The sequence below is a fragment of the Sus scrofa genome, chromosome 5 (genome assembly GCF_000003025.6).
Source record: "Sus scrofa isolate TJ Tabasco breed Duroc chromosome 5, Sscrofa11.1, whole genome shotgun sequence".
Classification (NCBI taxonomy): Eukaryota; Metazoa; Chordata; class Mammalia; order Artiodactyla; family Suidae; genus Sus; species Sus scrofa.
Window position 1 is genome coordinate 95,522,255 of NC_010447.5, and position 21,515 is coordinate 95,543,769.

General features: G+C 35.4%; 1 protein-coding gene across 1 annotated transcript in view; it reads left to right on the forward strand.

The window, feature by feature from the left end:
* The window catches only part of MGAT4C (MGAT4 family member C), a 730,245-nt gene that overhangs the window by 58,476 nt on the left and 650,254 nt on the right, over nt 1-21,515 (forward strand).

Here is a 21,515-nt window from a genome sequence, read left to right on the forward strand (position 1 = left end):
ACAATTTGATGCTACTTTCATTAAAAAAGAAATGAGGAGTTCCCGTTGTGGCACAGTGGTTAACGAATCCGACTAGGAAACATGAGGTTGCAGGTTCGGTCCCTGCCCTTGCTCAGTGGGTTAACGATCCGGCGTTGCCGTGAGCTGTGGTGTAGGTTGCAGATGCGGCTCGGATCCCGTGTTGCTGTGGCTCTGGCGTAGGCCGGTGGCTACAGCTCCGATTCGACCCCTAGCCTGGGAACCACCATATGCCGCGGGAGCGGCCCAAAGAAATAGCAAAAAGAAAGAAAGAAAAGAAATGAATGAAGCTTCTCAATTCATTCTCCATAATGCAAAAGTTTTGAAGGACCAAGGGTTAAAGAGAAGTTAAATGTGTATAATACTTTGCATTTAATTTAAAATTTAAAGAAGTTAAAACAATTTGATATAATGAAAGAGAAACGAGAAACTAAATCTCTATCTCACAGTCTAATGGCGGAAGACAGGCGATAGTCAAAGTCACCGCTTTCCAACGTGCACAGAGTGAGAGGGAGACCTCTGGTGTCTCCTGGTCTTCTAATACGAGTACCAGTCTTATCACATCAGATTCCCAACCTTATGATTTCATTTAACCTTAATAACCTTTTTAAAGGCCCTACTTCCAAATGCAGTCATATCAGGGTGTAGGGCGTAAAGATCTGATTTATTGGGGGGATGCAATTCCATTCATAACCCAAATCTTGCATTATTTTGAGAAATAAAGCACATTTATACAATAATGACATTTGACATGGCATTTTAATGAATCCCATTTAAAATTCTAATTTCAAAATCATAATCTATCATTGGATCTAATAAAAATTAATTTTAAGTAACATAAATGGAAAATATCCATTTTAATTTTCACCTAAAATTTTTGCTGAGTGCTGAAATAACAATCAAAATGATTCTATATAAAATAAATAATTTCGTATGAAAGCATCCACATATATGTGTGGCTAAATGATGAAATTATTAAACTTTAAAAAATAAGTTTAAAATTATTTTGCATCCAACACAAATCTGGAATAAATATATTGAACTAGAAGATTACTGTCTGAAATTATATCATGAGAATGTGGTTTCCATGAGGACAGGGTTGTCATCCTTTTTTGTGTGTGTAGTTTTCTTTTTTTTTTTTCTCCGTATCCTCAGAGCCTGAAACCATGCTTTGCTCAAAATAAAAGCTCTAAAAATGTTTGTCAAATGAATACATAGAACATCATTTAGCCAAACTAACTTAATTTCCTACAAGCATTTTATACGTTACATGAATCCCCAACGTAATATCATGAGATAGTTTAAAAAAAGTATGATTTTGAAAACTTACGTAGTTTATGGGGCAGACACTTTAATACTACCATGGAGATTTTTGTTGTTGTTCTATGTTAACAGTGCTGTTATCATCTTAATACTCTATCCACTTTTTAAAAATTTCTGATGTTGACCTAAGATTCAATATACACGACTTCTTGGAGTTCCCTTTGTGGCACAGCAGGTTGAGGATCCAGCGTTTTCTCTACAGCAGTTCAGGTGGCTGCTGAGATGCGGGTTTGATCCTTTGCCCCGAGCAGTGTGGGTTAAGGGTCAGGCATTGAAGCACCTATGATTCAGGTTGCAGCCGCTGCTCAGATTCAATCCCTGGCCCAGGAATTTCCATACGCAGTGCGTACAGCCATAAAAGAAAAAAGAAAAAAAAAAAAATCCATGACTTCTTAGAGACTTGTGTTTAGTTATTATATACGAACTTCAACTTTAAGGTTGACATTGAAGTCTTAGACAACAAAACTGAATAAATTATGGTTTTATAAACACTCATTTAAAAGTTTAGAGGCCATGTATAGCCAGGCAATCAAAAAATAAATGGAGAGAGAGTTCCCATTGTGGCAGAGTGGAAATGAATCCGACTAGGAACCATGAGGTTGTGAGTTCAATCCCTGGCCTTGCTCAGTGGGTCCATGATCCAGCATTGCTGTGAGCTGTGGTGAAGGTCGCAGATGTGGCTCGGATCTGGCGTGGCTGTGGCTGTGGCATAGGCCAGCAGCTATAGCTCCGATTCGAGCCCTAGCCTGGGAACCTCCATATGCCGCAGGTGCAGCCCTAAAAAGCAAATAAAACAAAATAAAATAAAATAAATGGAGAATTGTCCTTTGTGCTGTTTATATGTTTTGTATGAAAACTATATTGCATTAATTTAGGCACAAAATCAAAAGTAAACATTACTCTTTATCACCAAAACTATCATTTCTTATTTTGATGATCTGTATTGAAAAATGGTAAGCATTATTAGTTTCACAAAATTCCCAAGGGATTGAGGAACAATTCAATTGCAATTTTTTACTTTGCCTTTTATCATTTTATAGTTTGTCTTCTATATTAGTTAATTAGAATGCAGGAAAGAGCTTGGATTTTAGAGTTAAGCATAACTGCATTGTGATGCTTGAGAGCTAAACTGCTTCCTAGCTGTGTGTTCTCTGGAAAATTATATATCCTTTGTTTTCCCCTCTAGGAAATATTATGTATTTAATCAGGCAAAATAAAAATGGTTCCTATTCTATTTTTTTAGCAGAGGTTTTGTTTGATCCATTTTGTTTTTGTTTTGCAGTAGAAAGGGTTTGTTTTATATTGAGCTAGTTATTTAAACATTTTAGTATTTCTCTTTGTATTTTATTCAGATCAATTTAAATTTTCTTGATTTGAAATATAGAAGTATCAATATACATGTCCCTAATATAATCAGTTGCAGGCTATGTAGGAGAACTTTGAACATTTTGAAAATACAAAAGCAAAAGTTTTATTTTTAGTAGGAAGTCCAACTGCCACAGATCCTGTAGTCAGCAGTGATCCTGTGTTACATTCAGAACAGGACTGATTCAAATCACATACGGCTGTGACCTTCCCCTTGTTAGCTGTCACTGAGAGCTTGGCAGCAGTGAGCATGTTAGTGACAAATGTAATAAAATGGGTCATCTTTGCTCATTTTGAATATAGTAGGGACCTCTTTTCTTACGTACTTGTCAAATTAACCCTGGGCCTACATTTTAGGTTGTCAGGCACATTGTTAAACCATCGACGTGTACATGTTGGGCTTTATTTGGATAACAACACATTTAGTCCTAAAATAGAACAGATTTATTGTTTCTTCAGTTTGTTCAAGTCTTTCTTCCATTTGCTTTTATTCTTCAATTAAATTTTAGAAAAAAGACGTTTATCAAATAAGAATATATTTGTGTTCTTTGGCATCCTTGTAAAATACGTGTAAATAGGTTTTCTAAAATGTGCTCCTTCTTTGTCTTTACACAGACTATTCTTTTGCAGTATCTGTCTCATTCTCTCTCACACACACGCATGCACACACACACACGCGCGCGCACACACACACACACACACACACACACTATCTCACACTTGAGTGAGGACAGAAAATTGCAAATCCTTTTCACCGGTAGGACCTTTGAGATTGCGCTTCATGATATGCAGACGTTTTCTTTATCTGTCAACTCTCTGTGAGGAGGATATTATCCTCATTTTAATATAATAAAAAGATGTCTTGAGAGAGAAAGTGGTTTGACACAGGCATCTAGATGAATAAGTTATGAAGCTGGGATTTGAATCTTAGTTCATCTGGCTCCACAGGCCGTACCCATCTCCCTCTCTTTAGAGGGAAGGAAATAAGAAAAAATGGAGTGAGACCATTTTGAAAGAAAGTTTTGCTCTATAGGATAATTGATAAGTATTATTAAAAATTCAAAATTTTAAGTTCTAAATAGAGGATTCATTTTAAAATATATAGGAGACTAACATCCCAATATAGCTCTTTTTGTCCTAATTTTATCAGTGTTTCTTTTATGACTTCAGTTAGTTTTCCCATTCCAAATACACAGAAAGTGTTTAAAAGTGTACTTCAGAGAACGTGTAGAGGGAACCAGTAGTAAGGAGTCAGCTCGGATTCTTGTTTCCTCTTAAACTAAAAGACACAAGTTTCCTTCACTACATATTTCTCCTCCCACCGTCTCCAGGCCCAGCTCCCTAGCTTTCCAAAACTAACACCCTTGATTAAGGGGAAATCTGTGCCAAAGACTGCTCGGAACTTTTCCAACCACAAGATTCACAGGCTCTGGCTGCTTTTAATTCATTACCTCTTGCATATCCATCAGTGACTCAAGCCAAACACGGACCAGGCGAGGACTTTTTCTATTCTGCCAAAGCAACCTGTGAAAGAGGTAAACCAGTCCAATTCTGATAAATTATCTGTGAGCAAATTAGATATTTTTCTAGCAAGTGTCAACACAAACCAAGCAGAGATGACAGAATTCACAGACTGTGTCATCATTGGAATGCATCAGAAAGAACATTTTTGTAACCATGGTAAATGTACTAAACCATTTTTTCAGCATTATATTAAGCTTATGTTCAGATTTAATAAGAATAACTAGGTCACATCCCTAAACAGAAAGCAGTGTTATGATTTGGCAATTTCCCACTGAATTTCGTACAGTAGTCTTACTGAACTAGTTAAGTTGGTCCTCTAAAATTTATGTGAAGACCCAGATAGCTTCTAGGTACAATTTTAGGTGGATATATTTTGTAGTCAAGTGTAGACAACTTTTAAAATATAATTTTGTGTTATGTGGATAATGCTCAGAAAGAAACTGAATCTTTTCATGATTCATATTCTTGGATGTGTCCTTAATCATCTTTTAAAAATATCTATGGGTCTTGCTTGATTTAGATACAAAAGAATGAAGTAATCTAATGTGTAAAATACTGGACTAGGAGGTCTCATATATTTTAGCTATTTAGTTCTTAAAACAACTCTGGGAAATAATCATTATTCATAATTTGTAAAAGGTAAAACTGAGGTTTATAAAAGTATAAGGTCACAAATTAGCAAATGATACTATTCTGTTAGGTAGTTTGAGTTCTCTACCAGCTCATATATGACGCCCTACTAAAGATACTAATTTAAATGAGTGTTTATAAAACATACTTTTGAAAAAGTTTTACTTCCCCCTGTTAAGCTATATACTTAACATGATATCTTAAATTTAAGATGATATCTGAAATGAACGTACTTGTCACCTCATACCTGGAAGTAGTTATCTGAATATAGGTTAAAAACAAAAGTAAATGTGGTAAGTATTCTTTCACATCCATAACTTTTAGTAACATTAAGTTAATGTAATATTTTATAAATAGCCACTTAAGTGCAATAAATCCAAAAGTGCATATTAAAAATATTATTAAAATATTCTCTATGTCCTCTGAAATAGACTGCCCAAACTTCCTGCATTGCTAATTTTTTCCATTAGCTGCTTGGTCCCTGTGCTAAAAAAACCCTTTCACCATACTATAGTACTCATTTTGTTCAATTGCTGTATCTAATCAGTCATTAGGTTCTGCAAATTATATCCTATTAATATTTCCCAAATCTGTCTTGCATTCTCATGTTTGTAATAGATACTCAACAAAAATATTTTTTGTTAAATTATTAAATAAATATATATTTAAAATATATATTATATTTATTTTATATTTTGCTAAATATCATATATGTATTCCTCAAATAACACATAAAATATATATGCACTACTTATAAAGTACATATATATGAATGAAAAAAATGAATGAATGTACTTAATCCCCATGGCTTTGAGTTAAATTACAGAGGTTTTGCTGTGTCCATTATGATCATTAAGTTCGTTCTAAAATTTCCCAGGTAAGGAAAGAGAGAGGTGACTGACTAGTTTTGTAATCCACAGGAGGAGTATTTTCACTAACCATTTTAGAGACTCCTTTGCAACTCTTTCCACTAAATAGAAACATCTGTTTATACTACAGTCCTGTTGCCTTTCATAATAAAATGTATGGATTTTTATGTTAAAGTTTGTTGATAAAAATTAGCCACCAAATAATTATTTCTGTTTAAATTTACTTGATATAATAGATAACCCATTATATATATATATATTGATTCTTTTCTCCTCAATAGTTTTCTCTTATTTCACAGAATTGGTTGTCTTTGGAGTGTTACTTTATTACATAATAATGTGCTCATGAGACCTCATTATATACCCAACTCTGTTTTCAATCATTAAATTAGTGTTCTTATTAAGATAAAGTATGAAACTGCTTGAGTCGTTGCCTTAGTTAAATTGCTTCTTGAAATATTTAAAACCTTTAGAACAAAAACTGCAAATCTTTTGTGGTAATAAAGAATGATATTTTAGGTTAAGGAAAGCTAACCTAAAGCTAATTGGAATTAAATTGATAAATTTATTGAATTATTTTATATACAAACTGAATTGATATGAACATGATTTCTTTTCAAAAGGAGAAAAATATGAGAATAGCATAATTATAATCTTTTGACAATATAGCAAAGCACAGCTGTGAGGCAAATAACTTTTTAAGGAAATAAATCAAACACCTGTGTATTTTATTGTTTCCCATAACATATGCTTAGTTGCATGTATAAGAGTTTTTGAAAAAAAGCACTTTAGATGTTACTTTTACTTAAGTTGGACATGTTAAAGTGCAATGTTTTGGCCGAATGGAGTGAACCATGTATTGTAAATTAAATAATGTGTAGTTAATTTTATTCAAACATGAAGAACTCTGGATGAGTGTTATTATAATATGCTACGTTATATATATATACAAATAAGAGATTAAAAATCCTTTCCCTAAAGGATTTCAAAATCAAATTGTAAGGATATATGTGTGTGTGTGTGTGTGTGTGTGTGTGTGTGTGTACACACACACATACATATATGCCATTTCTTTTACAATTAATTAAAAGATATGAATAAAAAGTAGTATATTTATGACACAATAGAATTGCAAGGCTCACAGTGCCTGTAAATGACCAAATTGTCTATTTTTTCCCCTACTCAGTAATTGTGAAACTTTTAAGAAGTGGTTTAGTCGGTTGTCCTCTCTGTCACTTTGCTGGTGCTGCCATAACGAAGTGTAAAAGACTGAGTGGATTAGACAACAGAAATTGATTTTATCATTGTACCAGATGTTCTAAGCCCAGAATCAAAGTGTGAGCTGTGTTGGCTCTTTCTGAGGGGGGCGTAAGGGAAGGCTTACGTTCCACTTCTTCCTCTTTGCCTTGTAGAGGCTGTCTTGTCCCTGTGTGTCCACATCATCTTTCCTCTGTACATGCCTGTGTTCAAATTTCCTCTTCCTGTAAGGATTCCAGTCATACTGCATGAGCCCCCCTCCCATGACTTCATTTTAGCTTAACTATCTCTGTAATCCCCAAATATGGTCACGTTCTGAGACATTAGGTGTTAGAACGTCAGCATACGACTTTTGGATGGACAAAATTAAGCCCACAGAACTCTCCCCCCAAATGTCATGTCTTTCTCATGTGCAAAACACATTCACTCTAACCCAACACACTCCCAAGTCTTAACTTATTCTACTGCAAATCTGAGTCCAAAGTCTCTAAATCCACTCATCTATAGGTGAGACTTGAGGTATGATTCATCCTGAAAGAAAATTCATCTTAAGTTGTGATATTGTGAAACCAGATAAGGTCTTTGTTGTCAATATACAATGGTGAGAATTTCTGTTCTGGCTCAGTGGTAAGGGCTTGGGTTCAATCCCTGACCCCGCTCAGTGTTGCCGTGAGCTGTGGTGTAGGTTGCAGATATGGCTTGGATCCCATGTTGCTATGGCTGTGGCTGTTGTGTAGGCTGGCAGCTATAGGTCCGATTCAACCTTTAGCCCAGGAACTTCCATATGCCATTGGTGTATCCTTAAAAAGACTCTTCCAAAAAAAAAAAAAAAAATACGGTGATTAAATAGGCATAAGATAGATATTTTAACTTGGTGTGTATTATTGAATGCAAGTTGGTATGTCTATCTGTCAATACAAGTGTATGCTTAGATTGCAGAATACTTAAAATTGTGTGAAATTTATTGAAATTATCTATAGAATCAGATAATGTTTTTTTATTAATGATGTTTATTTTTCCATTACAGTTGGTTTACAGTGTTCTGTCAATTTTCTACTGTACAGCAAAGTGAACCAGCCACACACACACACACATCTATATATATATATATATACACATTCTTTTTCTCACATTATCCTCCATCATGCTCCATCACAAGTGGTTAGATATGGTTTCCAGTGCTATACAGCAGAATGTCTTTGCTTATCCGTTCCAAATGCAATAGTTTGCCTCTATTAACCCCAGATTCCCAGTCCATCCCACTCCCTCCCTCCTCCACTATTATTCATTATTTTGGTAATATTGAAAGCATGTAAATGGATACTAGTGAGAAAACAATTTCTGTTCTTTAATTCACAATTTACTTTGACATGTATTATATATATAAGCAACATATTAATTAAAATCCAGTAGAGCATATTAACATCAAATAAGCACTGCATTCAATCAGTATAGATTTAGATATGGTTGTGATTAAATTAAAAAAAAATAACACACTAGGAGTTCTTGTTGTGGCTCAGCATGTTAAGAACCTGATGTTGTCTCTGTGAGCATGCAGATTTGATCCCTGGCCCTGCTCAGTGGGTTAAGGATCCAGGCATTGCCACAAGCTCCAGTGTAGGTTCCAGTGTTGCTGTGGTCGTTGTGTAGGCTAGCAGCTCCAGCTCCAATTCGACCCCTAGCCTGGGAACTTCCATATGCCAGAGATAGGGCTGTAAAAAGACAATTAAAAAAAAAAGAAAGGAAAAAAATAAGTGTGCTATGTATGAATGCAACTCTGAAATGAGTCTACTGCAGTGTTATTATTCTACTTAGCTTCCCATAAACCTTGGTAAAGGCAAAAGTTAATTAAAATAATAGAATAGGTTCATAATTTTGTTTAGTAGCCAGAGAGATGGATCTCACTTTTGTTTTTTTTCTCCCTTGTCATTTATATACAAATTTATGTCTTGTATCACATTTACTGTTTTCCTCTTGATAATTTCTCTTTTGTCGTTTCACCAAAATCAAACATGAGCATGAGGATGTACTTCATTATGCTCTTTTTAAACCAGTGACAAAGACTGAAGATATGCTTATTTTGGTATATTTTGTCCCATTCTAGTCAAAGTATTATAAAATTGAATCAGGTGCATTTTGTAACAAAATATCCTGAAGAAGCACAAATTCTCTAGAGAGCAGAAACACATGTCCTAACTCAGTATCTGATTCATATTGAACACCTGCACACTAGAGTTTTTTCTGTTTGCTTTTCATTTGGAAATGAGAGAAAAGAGAACTGAGCATCATCAATGCGACTCTTACTCATCTGCTTTGAGCTTGCTACTGCTTCATGATTACGTGTTTTTCTACTTTGGAAATATTTTCATTGTTTATTTGTTAGTGTGTGTTAGATGGAGACTTTAAACATGCTAAAATATATTTAAATGTCAAAAGTACCTTATTAAAGTTCTCTGCTTTTGCCTAAAATATGTAATGAAAATATGCAAAGGGTTTTTCTTAACTTACTTAACTGGGAGGAAATGCTGAGTTCCATGGAACAAGGTCACCAACTGTCATAGCAAGGAAGAAATTTTCTCTTGTTGGTTTCAAAAGTGAGCTTCATGATGTGAATCATGCTACCAGGTTGTGAAGATGGCTTCTAGCTGCTGATGGTGACTTCTTCAACTAAAAGCCAGTTAGAAATTCCAGTCTTAATTTTGTCCAAACCTGAATGAGATAACAAGGTCTCTCGCCTCACAGGAGAGTGAAGCCCTAGCCATCACTGTGATTTCAGTCTGATGAGACCTGATTATGGGGCGTAGCGAGTCCATTGTGCTGGGCTGAATGACAGCTCTCCAGAGACAGCCACACGTTAACCCCTGGAACCTATGTATGCTATGGCCTTAAATGCAAAGAGGCTTTGCATGAGTGATTCAGTTAGGGCTCTTAAGAGGGAAGATTAGCCTGAATTATCCCAGGGCGCACTAAATGCCAAGGTTCTTAGGAGAGAGAGGAGAGAAAATCAAGAGGTAAGAAGAGTGTGAAAGTGGAGGCAGAGACCGAAGTGCTGTGCTTTGAAAATGGGGGAAGAGGCCACAAACCAAGGAATACAGGAGGCCAGGAGAAGCTGAAAAAGGCAAGGTAATGCATGGAGTCTCTCCTGGGAGCCTCCAAAAGGAAACAGCCGTGCTGACACCTGACGCATCAGCTTTAGTGCAGTGAAATTGATTTCAGATTTCCCGTCTCCAGAAACATAGTAAATATGAATGTGCATTGTTTTAAGCAACTAAATTTGTGTTAATTTATTGTAGCAGTCATAGGAAACTAATCCACTCATGCTGATTCTTTACCCGTGGAAACTGTGAAATAATAAACTTGGATTGTTTTAAATTTAAATGTTAGATTCATGATAATTGTATGTAGCAGTAGAAAACACAATGTCTCTAGATAATTGCAGTTATCCCAAAACTACATTTTGTCTCATACTCTTTCTATTCCCTCTCATATGATCCAAGCTAACTAATAGTCAAGCCAAAATAATCAAGCATCAGACCTCTAAAAACAATGTATTACTGCTCGGCTTGCACCGTTCACCAAGCAGAGCGTAGCCTATCCTTTTATTTTCTTTATTAAATGCTGTCATTCATTGAAGACTGTTTTAATTGGTTTAGACTGCTATAACAAATTACCATAGACTGGGTCAATTAAACAGTGAATGTTTATTTCTCAGTGTTCTGGAGGCTGGAGGTTCAGGATCAGCATGCCAGTGTGGTTGGCTTCTGGCGAAGGGTCTCTTCCTGGTTGATAGGGGGCTGTCCTCTGGCTATAGCCCCACATGGAGAAAAAAGAGAGAGCCAGAGTGTTTTTTTCTTGTAAGGGCATGGGCCTCATCATGGAGCTTCATCCTCATAACCTAATTACTTCCCAGTTAAGGTTCAACATATGAATTTCTAGGGGACACAAACATGTCCTTTAACAAGGACCAATTCTAAAATCCAACTTTCCTAGAACATTATGCCTACAACAGAACATTTTAACAGCCTTTATTTATTGAATACAATAAATTACATGTATATCAAGTGTACAGTTTTGATAGGGTGTCACATATTTATGTTTGTGAAAACATCACTAAAATTGAGATATTGAATATATCTATCACCCCCAAAAGTTGCCTCATACCCTTGTGTAATCCTTCTATGCAAATCCTCTTTGCATTGACCTTCCCCAGGTAGTCACTGATCTATTGTCAAGATAAATTTGCATGTTCCAGAATTTTATATAAGTGAAATTATATACTATACTCTTTTGTCTGTCTCTCTTCACTCCATGTAGTTATTTCCAAACTATCTGTGTTTTTCTATTGCAGTTCTTTCCCCTAAACTAAGTACTTTCAATAAACCCCAATTCCAGGAATTTGGGGGGCTCGCCTGGATCTCGTTTCCTTTGTTATGGCCTAGGGATACTCTCAGTAAGCTGGGACAGTGTAGGACTCACCATCTGGTTTCTCATTTCTCAGGGATCACGCTCCTTCCTTGCCTGATGTCATGAAAACTATGTGTCCTATATTTTGTGGAGGATTATTTTTTTCTTGGTTGTTTCAGGCAAGAAAATCCTTATTACTCCATACTGGATGGAAATGGAAGCCCCAGATAGATCTGAATTCTCACAGAATTTATGACCCTAATCACTCATTTTATGTTTGCCATTTGCTATTTTGAAAAGATGCTTACCCTTCCATCCACAAGCTAAGAAATATAAATAAGTTCTTATGCTTTATTCTAAATCTGTCACCAGTACAGGGTTCTGCTCAGATTTCTGTGCAGGAAAACTCAGACCATGGTATCAGAAACAAAAAGGCAGTGCAGGGAAAGTGAGCTCTTGTGGAGGTTTATGATGTAACCCTTAGAGTTAACAATTTTGTCTAATAAAATATCTATCTTGTATGATTCAACTTCTTTGTCCTTGACCCATTACATTTTTTGAATTCGAAAGTGATCGTAAATTTCTTAAATTCATTTGGATGGTAAGTGACAAAAATTCAAAACAGAGGACTCTAGTTCTGGATATTTCTGCATGTAAACATATTTACATATTGCTAAGTCTATCTGTGCCTCAGTTTCCTTATCTGTAAAGGGGAGAGATGATTAATAAATGAACCTGGCTCAAAAAGTGTTGCAAGGATTTGATGAGTTAAGAAAAAGGTAAAGTAAGAACAATTGTACCTAAGCATTGTGCTAAATAAAAGTTTAAAAAAAAAAACTTAGAAATGAAAATGAAAGAAGTATACTATCTTTGTTTTCTAAGAGTTTGTGACATGTCAAATTCCTTGATTCATCTTTATCCAAATGTGTGTCTGTAATAACCTATCAACCTGGTCTACCAAAACCTTCAGTAGTATATGATTGCAAAGTTGTATAGTAATCTGTTTTTGTGACACCAGTGTAAGAACCAAGGGAAACTTGGGGAGTTGAAATGCGGTTTGTTGAATTTCAGTAGAAACTCATGATGTAAGATCTCAATCAACAGCTCTGTCGCCTATCATAAGAAAAATATATGGTATCCCATAAAGTGTGTCACTATAAAATGTTCTCTGGGAAATTTTGAAAAGTAGTCTTTACAGGAAGGTATTTTCTCACTTTTCAGTTCTCCTGGGGATACTATATGTGATATCCTTTAGTTTCATAGTAACTGAATTTAGGAGGTTTTTAAAAGTACCAGACACGACCCATAGAGGACATAAGAATTTCAGCTGTTAAAATTGAGGTGAGGCTATGGTTTTAGCTGAATTGGAAACTGAATTACTACTTGCCGTTAGACAGAACAGTTATTTTTAGTGCTTTGGGGGTAAAGTCATTGGGAAGGCAGGAGTCGGGGTTATGTTTAATGGTAGGGAGCTGACTCTTTTGTAGCAGGTATACAGTTCCATTTGTGACTTATCCTTTACATTTTAAAGCAAAATGTGTACTCTCAGAAGAAAAATTATCCTGATATTAAAAACATTAAACTATATGCAGGTATCAAATCTGTAGGCAGCATTTTCAAATCATTCTAACAGCTTGAAGGAACAGGGAATTCCAGCGACAGACCTTGAGCAGAAGTAGATGGAGTCACTGCAGATTCAGATCCCTGCACTTATATACATGCATACCGTTGAAGTTAGAGGCACCTGTACAATAGATTTAGCCCCCTGGATTTCATTGCAATTATTTCTCTGAAAAATAAATTTCATCTTTAAGTTTCCTCTTCTCAGCATTACAGCATTTCCCCCTCACCTGAGGAAAATATGTATTGGTATGATGTAAAAACACATTTTAGAGTATTTTTGCACACATTTCATACAGATCTTTTGAGAACTATTCTGATCATAACTTTTAGACAAATCAACCAACATCAATTTTAATGTAATTTAATTCAGCTTGGCAAAGACTTATTGGCATTACTTTATTACACCATTGAAGTGAAGCTAACACCCTGGTTCACTGGAAATCTAATTACTGCTTAGTTTTTAGAACAATTATCTTTCAGTGCTTTGATGGTAAGTCAATAGAAATGCCAGAAGTAAAGAGTTTTTATTGTAGCTGGATTTGAAGATATGTTGTAACAATGGGGTATAGCCAAATAATAATAATGCAATGAATTATAGGAAGCAGTTTTTGTTTTTGCTTCTAGTGTTTGATGTGAAGCATTTAGCTTTTTTAGTTTTAGTTTTTTTAAAAAAAATTCTTTCTATGAAAAACAGTGATATGATACTTAGTCTATATATGAGATATAGTGGCTGTTACAATCAAATGAAACAAAATACATGATGGTATTTAAAGGGGTATAGAATTCCAACCAAAGGGGGTAATTAGTATGGTTTCGAGCAAGGGGTTTATTTATTGCTATGAGATGAATTGCATCCTCTCCCAAATTCTTGTGCTGAAACTCTGTGTGGTAGTGTTTGGACATGGAACATTTGGGAGATAATTAGGTTTAGATGTGGTCCTGAGGTGGGCCCTCATTGTAGGATTAGTGCTCGTGCCAGAATTTCTAAGATGAGACCAGAGAGCTTGCTGTTCTCTCTCTGACTGCACATGCCAAGGAAAGGTCATTTGCACCATGGCACGAAGGCAGCCTTCTGCAAGGCAGGAAGAAGGCTCTCTCCAGGAACCTAATATGATCTTGGACTTCCTAGTTTCCAGAACTATGAGAAACAATTTTAATAAAGATTAATTTTTATTACCTAGACTTTGGTGATCAGCATGAGATAGTGTATTCAGAAGTCAAATTATAATGCTGTACGTATGATACTTATATAATGCTATAAACCAATTTAAAAAGGAAGAAATAATTTTAATAATAAAATGCCCAGTCTCTGGTACTTTGTTATACCATTAAGATTAGATTAAAAATAGACTTAAAAAACACTTTAAATAATACATCAGTCTTTAAATATTTGTAATCATTATGATTTAACAATTTATCTCAAAAGTAGTTCGTGAAGAGTAAATATATAAGTTTTGGGGTGAAAAAAAAAAAGTTCCACAAATCCTTGAAATCAGAAATGAGAGAGTGGGAGGGATTGGTATGCACTGGGAAAATAGCTGCAGACTATTGCCTTTGGAATGGATAAGCAATGGCATCCTGCTGTGTAGCACTGGGAACTATATCTAGTCACTTATGATGGAGCATGATAATGTGAGAAAAAGAATGTATACATGTATGTGTGACTGGGTCTCCTTGCCGTACAGTAGAAAATTGACAACACTGTAAACCAGCTATACTGGAAAAAATAAAAATCATTATTAAAAAAAAGAAATGGTATTTCTCATTTCGGTAAGACTATTTTATATTAGTAATTATATTGGTCAATGTTCTCCAGAGAACCAAAACCACTATGATAGATAGATAGGTAGGGATTTATTTTAAAGAATTGGCTCAAGTAGTTGTAGGGACTTGCAACACTGAATAAGTAGGGCAGGCCAGCTTACAGGAAGCTCAGGCGGTAGGTGATGTTGCAGCCTTGAGGGAAAACTACTTTGGGAAGCCCCAGTTTTCACTTTTAAGTCTTCAACTGGATGGATAGGGCCCATTCGCATTTCAAGGATAATCTTTAATTAAACCAACTTAAAGTCAACTGATTGTAAGTGTTAAACACATTTACAAAATACCTTCACAACAACATGTAGATTAGTATTTAATTAGATAACTCAGGGCTGTAGTCTAATCAAATTGAGTTATGTAAGGAACCTTCACAAGTAGTGTACACAAAGAGAGACACACCATGAGGGAAGGATTGTGCTGAAGTCTGAATGGATACATTAACATAGCTAAGGAAAAAACTTGCCATTGCTGTCAGACTGACATGGAAGCAAAGAAGGTGAGTCATGGAAGAGAAAATTGATGAAAAAGACCACTAATTTTAAAATCATTTTTATGAAAGTCTACCCTAAAATAGAAATGGATACATTAGGCTAACATAGTCTAATTCCATTAAATATGACATAATTTACCTGTCTCTCGTTCTAAGTGCTTACTTATGAATCATATGGTAATTTTGCTTTCTAAGTAGATTGCTTATAGGGAGAAAATATTTGTTTCTTCGGCTACAATCCAAACGAAAGATTTATTTTTCACAGGCCTTTAAAAAATCACCATTCTTACCATGAATATATTTTAAACAGTTTTATTGAAGTGTAATTGACATAAAATAAACTATACATATTCAGAGTCTACAGCTTGACAAGTGTCACCGTATGTATACACTCATGAAAGGAACATCACAATCAAGATAGTGAATATGTGTCTCACCCCCAAAAGTTTCCTCATCTCCCTTCTAATCTTTTCCTCCTATCTCTCCTCTCTCCTGGCAACCAATGTTTGCTGTCTCTCTAAAGATAAATTTGCCTCTTCTGGAGTTCTGTATAAATCATATTATACAGTATGTGCTATTTTAGTCTGTCTTCTTTTCCTCACCACAATTAATTTGTGATTGATCCATGTTATAGCATGTGATAAGAATCCCTTTCCTTTCATTTCTGAGTCATATTCCACTGTAAAGAAATACTATGATTTCTTTATCTGTTTGCTTATTGAGTCATCTTGGTCTTTTTCTGTTTGGGGCTATTGTAAATAGAGCTGTTATGAACATTAGTATACAAGTCTTTGTATACAAATATGCTTCTAGGTCACTTGAGTAAATGTAGAGGAATAGAATAGCTGAGTCATATAATAGGTGTAGATTTAACTTTTTAAAGAAATGTCAGATTTTGTTCCCAGGTTGTGCCGTTTTATGTGTCTACCAGCAGTATATGAGAGATCCAGTTGTTATGCATTCTTATCAATATTTGTATCTTAACTTGTTGAGGCTCCTATGACTGAATATTATAGAATGGGTGGCTTGTAAACAAGCCAAATTTATTTCTCACAGTTCTGGAGGCTGGGAAGTACAAAATGAAAATATCGTCAGATTCCGTGTCTGGTGAGGGTCCCCTTTCTGGGTCATAGACGGGTTACATGGCATAAATGGCAAGAGAGTTCTCCGAGGTCACAAGGTCTAAACCAATTCAGGGGCCTCTGTTCCTATAACCTAATCAACTCTCAAAGGATCCGCTTCCTAATACCATCACACTGGAAGGTAGGATTTTAACATATGTGCTGCAGGGAGGGGGGACAAAAACATTCTATAGCACCTTGGTATGGCCAATCTTTATAAATCCTGGACACTCTAATTGCTGTATGCTGCTGTCTCACTGTCTTTTAACTTGTATTTCCCTAGACTAATAATATCAAGCAACTTCTCATGGGCTTATTTATTATCCGTATATCTTTTTGGTAAGGTATCGATTCAAACATGTTATCTGCCTTTTAATTTGGTTGTTTCCTAGTCAGTGAATTTTGTGAATTGTTTATATAATCTCTATACAAGCACTTCATCAGACATATGCTTTGCAAATCCTGTCTCTCATTTTTTTACTTTCATTCTCTTAACAATGTCTTTTGTAAGGTAAGATATAAACTTTAATGTTGATGAAATATAGTTTATCAATTTGTTCTGTATGACTTGTGCTTTTATTTTGCATCTAATAAATATTTGCCTAACCTCATGTTCTACTTATTTTCTCCCATATTTTCTGCTAGAAATTTTGTTGCTTTAGTTTTTACATTTAGGTCTGTGATACATTTTGAGTCAATTTTTGTGTATAATGAGAATTATGAAATGAATTTTATTTTTTCATATGGGTAGGCAACCGTTCCAGCAAAATTCATTGAAAAGGTTATACTTTTCTAATGAAAAATCACTTGTCTAAATAGGTGTGTGTCAGTTTCTAGACTTTACTCTTTCTCTTGTTCTATTGGTCTATCCTAACTGGTCTTGACTGCTGAAAAAAGAAAAAGTTTAAATAGATATAGAGGTATACTATGTTAATAGTGTTTGAAGAGTCAATATTGTTAAAATGTCAATTCCCATGAAATCATTCTACCAGTCCATGAAGTCCCAACCAAAACTCTAGCAAGGGTATTTGTATAACTGGACATGCCAATTCTAGACCCAATATGAAAATTCCAAAGACTTAAATAACCAAAGCAAATTTTTCAAATGAAAAAAAAAAAATGAGAACAGGAATTATCTGATTTCAGGAGTTCCTGTTGTGGCACAGTAGAAACGAATCTGTCTAGTTTCCATGAGGATGCAGTTTCCATCCCTGGCCTTGCTCAGTGGGTTGGGGATCGAGCGTTGCCTCAAGCTGTGATTTAGGTCACAGATTCGACTTGGATCCTATGTTCTGTGGCTGTGGCATAGGCCAGCAGCTGTAGCTCCAATTCTATCCCTAGCATGCGGCCCTTAACAAAAAAAAAAAAAAAAAAAAAAAAGAATTATCTGATTTTAAGAATAAGAACTAGACTCAACATTTTTTAAATTCAGCATAAATCTCATCTTGCCCAGACAAGTTACATGGCCAACAGGGCTTTCCAGATAGTACCTCTTTATAGAGCCTTCCCATAGCAAATATACGCACACTTTTATTCAGTGATCCTTCTAACTTAATAACCTCATTTAATTTTATAATTTTTCATTATTATATTTATTATACTTTTATAAAGATCTTTCCCTCTGTCTGTGCCATAAGTTATGTGAAAATACAAATTATACTTAGCCTGAAAATCTTAACACATATAATTGAATACATGGTTTCCATAATTTAATTTCTGGAGCAAAAATGGATCCTAAGGAAATTTTGAGATTTTTGAAGCCTCATTTTGCACTATAATCATCTGCTTCCTCTTTTTAATTACACTATCCACCTTTTGGCAACCCACATCATAAGAACTGATAGATATGTGGGGTTTTTTTTTTTTTCTTTCTTTGGACTTGAATTTGCCCATTGACATGACATGATTTACCTCACATTATTAATAAATTAAGCAATGTGTCTGGATTTTCCCGAGACATCAAATTCTACAGTCCAGATTCCTATAAGGAAGTTCATGGAAAACAGTGTTTATCTTAAGGCTATTAACTGGGTTAATAGAAATAAAACCTCAGAAAATAAAAATAAAGCATTTTGGAATTCAGAACTATCTGCCTTGAGATGCTCAAAACGTCTGCAGCTGAGGGTGGGGGTGGGATTTTGGAAGTGGACTGGAAAAGCTGACTTCCAGCTATTCTTAGAATGCTTTGATTTTTGTTCTAGTTTTATACCTCCTTATTATATTAAATTCTCTCAAAGTAACCTCTGCACATTTGACTGGTTAATATATTTTTTTTAAGTATGGAAATGTCCTAACCAGTTGATAGCCGCAACAGATTTTACAAAGAGTGAATTCCAAAGAAATTGCTATAACCATGTGGCTTATAGGTTATATGGGTCTGGGGATTAATAAGATAACCAAACGGGCACAGTGATCCTCTACTTCTCAACTATCTCACACCCAAATGCTTTAGGGAGCAGCCAAAAAATGTAAAAGGTAAATTAAATTTAGTTTAACACAGTTGGCAGCAGTGTACAGAGAACTGAGCTCTTGTCTTGTGACATTCAAATTTGCTTTGAAGAACTGCACAATAGAAACACAAATATGTCTTTGGGCTGAATCAGCCTCCTTGTATTGGTACAGGTAATTAGTATTTATACCTTTTTTCAACTGAGGTGTTACTTTCTTTGGAAATATGAGGCTCTACTTTAGCTCTTATACAAGGATTGACTGCCGTAAGTTATGTGAAAATACAAATTATACTTAGCCTGAAAATCTTAGCACATATAATTGAATACATGGTTTACACATATAATTGAATACGTTTGTATAGAGTTACTAGAACCCTACTTAAACCAAATTATTATTCCTGTCTCTCAATAGACCCTTCTCAAAGAGGCTCCTTCCCATTTATCACGTTTTTACAATATATGCTTCATGTCACTTTATTCACATGGAAACCAAGGTGATAAAGTCAACAATCCAACAAATTTGTTGATTCCTACTACACTCAGACTGTAAGCTAGGTATTCTGTGGGGTTCAAGATGACCAAAATTTTTCTTATAATTGAATTGAATAAGCCTTGCTAATCGATATTAAACCTAGATAAATTTATATCATCAGTGTCTCTTAACATACATATGATACAGAGGTACTGACTTCATTTTGAGTCTCTGCTCCAGCTAATGGGACTCTCATTACTGTAGGAAAATCTTTCCTCAAACTGATAGATGTCTTTAGGTTTTGTGTTCTGAGAGTTATGAGCTTTGAGTTTCACACTGTAACTTCTGAAAGTGACATGACATTTTTTGCCATGCAACAGTTTCCCTAGCCTACTTAACCAAGAAGTTTGATAGAGAAGCCATGTGTGTTTTGCATTATTTAGTTGACCTAAAAAGATTTTAGAATATCACTTTTTTAAAATCAGGAAATACTTTTGAAATCTGATACTTGGATTATTTATCCATTCATTCTTTTCGTCATCAATTTCAGGAACTTGGAGGATAATGGTTTGCATTTTAAAAAGTAAAACTGGAGTTCCCTTTGTGGCACAATGGGATCAGCAGCATCTCTGGAACAGTGGGATGGACGCTTGATCCCTGGCCCAGCACAGTGTGTTAAGGATCTAATGTTGCTGCAGCTGTGGCATAGGTTGCAGCTGCCACTGCTGGAATCTGATCCCTGACTCAGGAACTCCATAAGCTGTGAGGCAGACAAAAAAAGAAAAAAAAAAAAAAGAAGAAAAAAGAAAAATAACATCAGAGGAAAGTTAGTACTTTGCATTCAATGAGAGCTACATTTCTTTATTAAAAGGATTGAATGAACATAGAGTTTTCTCATTAGAAATTTTACCAAAGTGAAAGTAAGTACATATGTTATACACACTAATATAATAAAAAATAAAATTAACAGGACACAAGACTGATAGTTAAGGTACTTAGGAGTTTGTATGTTATCTTAGGTTACTTCTATGTAATATTAAAAACTGAATAAAATATAAAATGGGAAAGCCTATTATTTAGAAAAATGGAAAATAAAGAGAGAAATATCTAAATATTGAGAAAAACTTCCATTCAAAAGAATCTAAAATTAATACAACAGTGTAAGTTAAGTAGACTCAGAAAAAAACCAAACAAAAAACAAAAAACCCACACACAAACATATCTCATTGCTTGGAAGTTCCCTTGAGGCGCAGCAGGCACAGCATTGGGCAGCTGTGGTGCTGGTGCTAGCAGCAGCTGCGTCATGCATTCAGTCCCTGGCCAGGGAAATTCCACATGATGTGGGTGTGGCCAAAAAAGAAAGTATCTGATTGTTTTTAGTATTACTCTAAACATGTTTGTTGGAGTTCCTGTCATGATGCAGCGGAAACAAATCCGACTAGGAACCATGAGGTTGTAGGTTCGATCCCTGGCCTTGCTCAGTGGGTTAAGGATCTGGCGTGGCTGTGAGCTGCATTGTAGGTTGCAGATGCGGCTTGGATCTGGCGTTGCTGCAGCTGTGGTGTAGGTCGGTGGCTACAGCTCTGATTAGACCCCTAGCCTGGGAACTTCCATATGCCGCATTGTGGCCCTAAAAAGACAATAATAATAAAATAAACATGTTTGTTTGTAGCTACTTTTGATGACTTGCTTATCTAAATTGAGGGAAGAGATTTGAGGCAGGTTTACTATGTGTAAACCAGATAGAATAAGTTCTACAATGAGTGAGTAGAAGGAAAAGGAAACAAAAAGTGCCAGTTACTTTTTCAAGAAAATTTGGTGTAATCGAAGAAGATTGAAGGAGGGAGTTCCCGTTGTGGCTCAGTGGGTTATGACCCTGACTCGTATCCGTGAGATGCGGGGTCGATTCCTGGCCTCACTTAGTGGGTTAAGGATCTCGCATTACCGTGAGCTGCCGTGTAGGTCGCAGACATGGCTCAGATCTGGTGTTACTATGGTTGTAGCACAGGCCAGCAGCCGCAGCTCGGATTTGACCCCTAGCTTGGGAACTTCCATATGCAGAAGTGTGGCCCTAAAAAGCAAAAAAGGATTGAAGGAAATACATATTCCTTCAACTTAAAATTTATAATAAAACACTTCAAAACTTTAAAT